Consider the following 7654-nt stretch of genomic DNA (forward strand, 5'->3'; position numbering starts at 1 on the left):
TTAAATTTATTTAAATTTTATTTTGTTCTTTTTTATGTGCCAGTCCTGGGGCTTGACATTAGGACCTGGGTACTGTCGCAGAGCCATTGTGCACAAGGTTAGTGCTCTACTGCTTGAGCCACAGCCCCATTTCTGGCTTTGTGTGTATATGTGTGTGTGTATTTAATTGGAGATATGAGACTTACAGACTCTCCTGCCTGGGTTGGCTTTGAATCACTATCCTCAGATCTCAGCCTGTTGAGTAGGTAGGATTATAAGCATGAACGGCTGGCACCTGGTGAAAACTGAATTATCTTTAAAGGCCAAGAATTCATGGTGATTAATGACAGTGTGCTTCCAAAGATTAAAAGATAGAAATTTGTCACTACCTGTGAATTAGAAAAATAGAATTTCACAGACATTTTCCTAGTCAAGTAAATAAACTACCTATCCTTTGGCCCCTAGTTTCACCTATACTTATGGTTGCAGAAATGCCACACAGATAATGTTTTTTATTAGCAATGGTTTAAATGGCCATAGGCTGGTGTAATTAACCTTTAAAAACAGAAAGCCATGGTATCAAAATAAATATCTTAATCCTTACTTATCAAAGTGAGGATGTTTTGTCATTCACCATGTTGCAAATGTAAGAGATTTAATGCATTGAGCAGAATGACTTGTCATATTTACCTGAGGTCTATGTTTGTATCAAATACAAACATATGTTTAAATTAGTAGATTGTTCTGGGCACCGATGGCTCACCCCTGTAATCTTAGCTATTCAGGAGGATGAGATCTGAAGAGTGTGGTTCAAAGCCAGCCTGGTCAGGAAAGTCCATAAAAATCTCATCTCCAATGAACAAGCAAAAAGTGAGAATTGGAGATGTGGCTCAAGTGGAGCTGTGGCTCAAGGATAGTACCCAGGCCCTGAGTTCAAGCCTCAGGACAAGCACAATAAAATAAAATAAAATAAAAATAAATTGGTTGATTAAAAAAGAGAAGTTATCTTCCTCCCTGCGATTTGTGAACCCTGTCTATGTATTTTTATTATACTTTGTATAAACCTGGCTCTAACAATCTGCCTTTTTTTTTTTTTGTCGGTTGTGGAGCCTGAACTCTGGGCCTGGGCGCTGTCCCTCAGCTCTTCAGCTCAAGGCTAGCATTCTACCACTTGAGCCACAGTGCCACTTCCAGCATTTTCTGCTTATGTGGTGCTGAGGAATTGAACCCAGGGCCTTATGCATGCAAGGCAAGCACTCTACCACTGAGCCACCTTCCCAGCCCCCAATCTGCCATATTATATGTGTGTGTGTGTGTGCGTGCAGAATTGCTTGGATTTTTACACATTGTTGTACTGAATGAAAATAGTACCTGGATATTGCATTGGGGATAAAATGAGAAGACTTCTTCTGTCAGATACAAACAAAAAAAAAATAGGAAAGGCCTGGGCCTCAGGCTTAAGCACAAGTTCCTGATTGCTGCAGGCACCAATGTTGTTGGTCTATCTACAGCCGAATGCACACATCAGAATGTAGCACCACACCAGCTAGAGCTCTGTGTTTGATTGGAACAAAATGGTAAGATTCAAAATACTGCAGAGAGAGAGAGAGAGAGAGAGAGAGAGAGAGAGAGAGAGAGAGAGAGAGAGAGAGAGAGAGAGAGAGGGAGAGAGAGAGAGAGAGAGAGTGTGTGTGTGTGTGTGCGCCAGCACTGGGGCTTGAACCCAAGGCTTCATACTTTCACTTCACACTTTCACTTAGCTTTTTCCACGTAAAGCTGAGACTCTACTACATGAGCCTCTGCTTCCAGCTTTTTAGCGGTAATTGGAGATAAGAGTCTCATACGCTTCTCCGCCTGGGCTGGCCTTGAACCACAATCCTCAGAACTTAACCTCTTGAAGAGTTAAAAGTACAGGCATGAGCCATCAGTGACCGATCAGATGTTCTGTTTTGTTTTGTTTCCTTGAGCCTGCATTGTAACAGGAGCTATTACCATATTTTTATCTAGGTTTCATTTTATTAAAAATTGATTGTTTCTAATGTCACAGATAATGAGGGACAAGTATTTGAGCTCTAGAGCATAGAGAATGTAAGGCATAAATGTAACTCTGTTCACACTGGCATAAGCTCCCCGGTTTTTGTTTTTTAACTAGGGTTCAAAGTAGCAAATTGAGTTTCTAAGTGAGTATAGGTGAATGAATTAATTATTAACGATTTGCAGGAAAACAATAAGAGGGCATACCTAAGTACCTTTAATCTATTTTTATCATAATATGTTCTTCTTTTTAGTTTAAATATACTGCCTCATATTTCTCCTCTAACATGGGCTTAATCATGACCATCTCTAAAACAGAATGCACCATGCTATGCAGTTTAACTTGAGGAAAAATGTCTGTAGAGGAATTCAACAGACCAGAAGACAAACAAGACAGAAAGGGAGAATGAAAGAGATAGACGAGAGAGAGAGAAAGAGAGAGAGAGAGAGAGAGAGAGAGAGAGAGAGAGAGAGAGAGAGAGAGAGAGAGAGAGAGAGAGGCGAACAGAGAGGCTGATTTATCAGTTTCCCTTAGAGAGTTGGAAATTTAACAATCCTTCCTGTCTAGAAATTGTTATATGTGGCTTTAATCTCTCCGACTACAACGCAACTTCATTTTCTCTTTTTATGTCTTGGAAAGCATCCCCCCAGGAGGAGTGAAAGAACGACCAACTCTCCAGCTACAGTCGTGCAGAGTTGCCACACTGTAAAATGAAATCTCTTCTGCCTGTTTTATGGCCCCTAAATTTTAGCACTAGCATCCAATAGTGCAAAATTAAAAAAGAACAAAGAGAGGAAAGTAACACTCCACTTTATTTTTCCAGAAAGATGAGTCTGTATGGCCGTGGTAGATGGATTAGTCAAGTGGACTGGCTTTCTTAAGATTTCTAAAAACCACAGGCCCAGTCCAGATATTGTAAATCATTCCTGTGTTACCCAGAAACGTGGACCGTTTTGCAATGGATCCTCCTGTCCTTCTCGTTTTATGAATAATCTTGTGTCTATTTTCGGACTCGTTATCCAACCATCGCGTCCATTTGGAAGACAGTCTTTGCACCAGGCTCTGAGTAGGGCCTGCTCTGTCTGTGGGAGATTGCACCATGTTTCAGGAATAGCCTTTGAGCTTTTATGACCTTGACATCAGTGTGAAATTGTATCACAATTACAGAAAAATACCCGGGCTGTGATCCCTTTGTCTCATACTCCTTAATGGCAGCTTTTGTACTCCAAATGACTTAGAGATGACTTCTCAAAACCAAATCTTCTTTGAGGAACTTGCAGAATTGCATTTGAGGGGAAATGTACCTCGGTGCATTTCAAAATTGTAGAAAGTTTTGGAGTTCGTTTCAGCATATGTAGCCCTCCAGTCTGCATGTCATTTTGTGTTTCCAGTGGAATTTTTTCTCGTTCATACAAGACACACTGAATCCATTCCCTGTTGATGTGGACACGTAGATGGACACAAAACTAGTCAAGCTAACATTTATAACATTTCTGTTGATGGCTGATAGCTAAACGTGTATTACATTTACTCTATGACAATCTTATTGCAAACACTTCATTGATTTAAACATAGTCAAAATGTCTAGAAATGATTGAAAAACATGGAAGTATATAATTACGTGATTCTAAAATTTTTAAGGGATCTAAGAAAGGTGGGTTGGAACTGTCTCGTATTTTCCCTGGAAGTTAGGCTGCTTCTCAGATTTTTTTTCTTTTCAAACAGATAATTGAATTCTGAACACTGAGTACATTGGAGAAAAAAAGCTGGTTTGTCAATCTGTGGTCTTAGAATTCTGCCTAAAGAAGGATTTCCAGATAACTCGCATCCAAAAAAAATTTCACTCACAAGTAATGCTATGCGTTACTTAAATTAATTGCCAGAATACTCTCAACTATTTCCTATTAAATATTAAAATCTTCAGTTGATAAGAATTACATCACAAGTTATTACTCTCCTAGTAACGTCCTCTTATCAAGGGCTAATTGAGCATGCTTCTGCTAGATAGACTTTGCCTTTTCTGTAGTCTTGCTTTTAGCTAATAAAAATACTACTATGTCTGTGAAAATAGTAAGTCCAATATTTTTATTAAATTTGATAACTAATTTGAGCTAGTTATTTCGGTATTATGTGGACTTAGTCTAGATAAACTTCCATTAAGACAGTTTAAAAAATACCACAAAATTTACTTTTCGAGAATGTACCTCTGTGTACCTATTTAATTCAGCAATGCCAGTACCACAGCATATGGAAAAATAAATGATAGCTTGCTAGAAAGTAAAAGAGCTCAAAATAATTTTCCGATCTGATCATTTAATAATCTATATTCTGATTTCTGTATCTAAAGGTAGAATAAGACATAAAGTACAGATTAGGGGCTTTTGTTTTCTTTGTGTTTTGGCAATACTGAACTTTGACCTTAGGGCCTCATTTTCATGAGGCTGTGGCTCTACCTTTTTTTTTTTTTTTTTTTTGTCGGTCGTGGGGCTTGAACTCTGGGCCTGGGCACTGTCCCTCAGCTCTTCAGCTCAAGGCGAGCGCTCTACCACTTGAGCTACAGCGCCACTTCCGGTTTTCTGGTGGTTTATTGGAGATAGGAGTCTCACGGTCTCTCCTGCCCGGGCTGGCTTTGAACCGCGATCCTCAGATCTCAGCCTCCTGAGTAGCTAGGATTACAGGCGTGAGCCACCAGCACCCGGCTGTGGCTCTACCTTTTGAGCCATACCTCAAGCAAACTTTTCTCTGGTTATTTTGGGAGATAGAGTCTTATGCAGTCTTCTGGCCCGGCTGGCTTTGAATACTCAGTCTTCCAAGTTGCTATGATTACAGGTGTGCACCAGTGGTACCAACTCAGATGAGTTTTCGTCAATAATCATGATCACTTAAATTTCCCTCCAAATCATCCAGAAGTTATTCCAAAAACTACTGCTTTGATTGAATATCATTTTGTAAAGATAATTATCCCAATTATATCTAACAATGTTTCTACAGTCTAAATAGATTATTTTTTGTCTCTCGTTCCCTTATAAGGAAACTTTTCCATCTATAAATGTATGAGCATTATTTTAACACGAAGCCCATAACAACGTATCATAAAAAGAAAGAAAAATTCTGTTGTATAATTTGGGGAAGTTTCTATTTCTTTCAATTCCAAGAATATTCATTTGTTTTAGACATCAGGTCCATGTGCTATGTGAGATTCTCAGGGCTGTCTATCTCTGAACTCCACTTGGAAGTCTAATAATACATTTCTTGTTAGGCATTTCTGGTGAGAACTAGTCACTTTCAGGACCCCAACGACTGAGAAAAGCCTGGATCTTTAACAGCTCTAGCTGAAAAGTCCTGTCCATTTATTGATGTATACCAGCCATTAACATAGGAACATCTTACTGAAGTTAGAATTCATGACTAACACAAATATTATAATGTGATCAACACTTTCACATAGTTGGAATTCATTGATAAACTCCCTAAAAATTCAACTTAATAAAATGCATCAACAGCCTTAAAATCTTAATCTCATCTGGGATAGCAAATTCTATTTGTATGAAAAGTTGTGCAGAAGGGGGTTTATGACAGGAACATTTATGATAATAAAATATGAGAGTATCAAATAATTAGCAATCTAGAACTATGAAAATAAATTATACTGCATTCATATAAGAAGATATTGCAGATCATTAAAATTGCTGACAACTCTTTATAACATGGGAAATGCTCGAATGAATAAAAATGACAACTGAAAAATAATCTTTTAAGTCCACCTCCAGTTGGCTCATATCTATAATCTTACCTCCTCAGGAGCCTGAGATCTGAGGATCCTAGTTCAAAGCCAGCCAATGGAGAGAAATCTAACAATCTCTTATCTTCAATTAATCAGAAAAATAACAAAACAAAACAAAAAACAGAAAAGGAGACGTGGCTCAAGTGATGAAAATTCTACCCTTAAGTGAAAAAAATCAAGTGAGAGGACATGACCCTGTGTTCAAGCCACAATATTAGTAAAATAAACCATTAAAAGAAATAAAGAAGAAAAACTCAAGAATAAAAAGTACAGAAGTTTATGAGTAATCCTGTCAGCATGTATTTGCACATACATGTTCATATCTATTTCTAACTATATTTAAGATGTATAACAACTTTAAAGACGATAAGCTGGCCAATCTGTTCTTTACAATTTTTTTATACTTTCACAGTTTAAAAAGTTACATAAAATTATAATTTCTAAAACTTTATTCAAATGGTATTCTTGGTGTTGGTGGCTCAACAGTTAGTGTATTTCTTCCTCTGATAGGTGCTATCAGATGGCACCCACACTAGACCATTTTATTCCACACTTCTTGGTGACAAATTAGCTTATATTTGGTAGTGTGATTATTTTCATTATTATATGCAATTGAGGCCCATTGCTTAATATGCAGTCAAACTTACAATACTGGGGTTTTTTTTTGGTCAAGTGTGAAACAATGAGAGAAGTTGGAACATAATAAAAAATTCTCTAAGGTGTGACAAGTACCTGTTTAAAAACATATTTTTATTTTAGTTTTTGGGTTTTTTTTTGAAGAACTTGAATCTATATATTTGGAAATGCTATGAGCTGATATTTCATATACAGTATTTCAATGCCAAGTCTGAGAATTGCTAAAGGATCTTTACCTTTGTGCCAAGAGTTATTACATCTTACTATATTGCCATCAAACTGGAAACTACAGAAATGGAACAAAAGGATATTTGTAGAATAACTAACAGTAAAGTCTTATTACTCAAACACATCCATCTAACAGAGAGGAAAACTATTCTGTAAGATGATTATTTACATGGTAAATACCACAGCAAAGGTCTTTATCTCAGCACAAGGTATTGAATATACACAAATATGCAAAAGTATTTATGAATTACTTGCACAGAGTTACTGTACATGAAATTTACTCAGCATCTGACATATATTGGTACCATGTGCAAACATGTACAGGAAGAAGTTGAACAAAATACTGAATGAGTGAATAAATGAAATGCACTTTATGGATCTTCTTCCCTTCTCAGTGTCTCTGTTATGTTTTTAACTGACAGCTAAATCATTAATTCAGCCTGCTCTATAGTCTAGATGATTTCCTGTTAAAAATTATACAAGCCAGAAATCAAATTAATTTTGTTTAACGTAATTTTTAGCATTTCCAGAGGATAAAAAAAATTCAGTGAGTAGGCAAAAATGGGTTTAGTTAAATTGAAGTCTCAGAATAGGCATTCCTAAAGGTGCCCTATTAATAATCCTATTTTATATATTTTCCTGGTTGTAATAAAATTACTTATAAAATTACTACATTGTCAGCTGCAATGATGATGAATTCTCACAAAGAATACAAATTTTATTTTTGCCAGAGCAATATGACTTTTATAACCTTTGGCTATTACACTTTTACTGGGTGCTTAGCAACTGAATCTATTTGTTTAGTAAGGCCTATTTTAAGAAACGAAGCACATTCAACAGGAATTAGGAAGAAAAAAAAACCCAACAACCTAGTTTGTATATTGATTGATGCCCATTAACTGTTTACCAAGACAGTTAAACATTCCTCAAGACCCTTTTGTGAAGAAAGCATTTGCAAAATCATAGGGACATCAGGAATACATAATGAGTCA

This window comes from Dipodomys merriami, unplaced genomic scaffold, assembly GCF_024711535.1.
Source record: "Dipodomys merriami isolate MVZ:Mamm:240054 unplaced genomic scaffold, mDipMer1.0.p SCAF_7, whole genome shotgun sequence".
In the NCBI taxonomy this organism is placed as follows: domain Eukaryota; kingdom Metazoa; phylum Chordata; class Mammalia; order Rodentia; family Heteromyidae; genus Dipodomys; species Dipodomys merriami.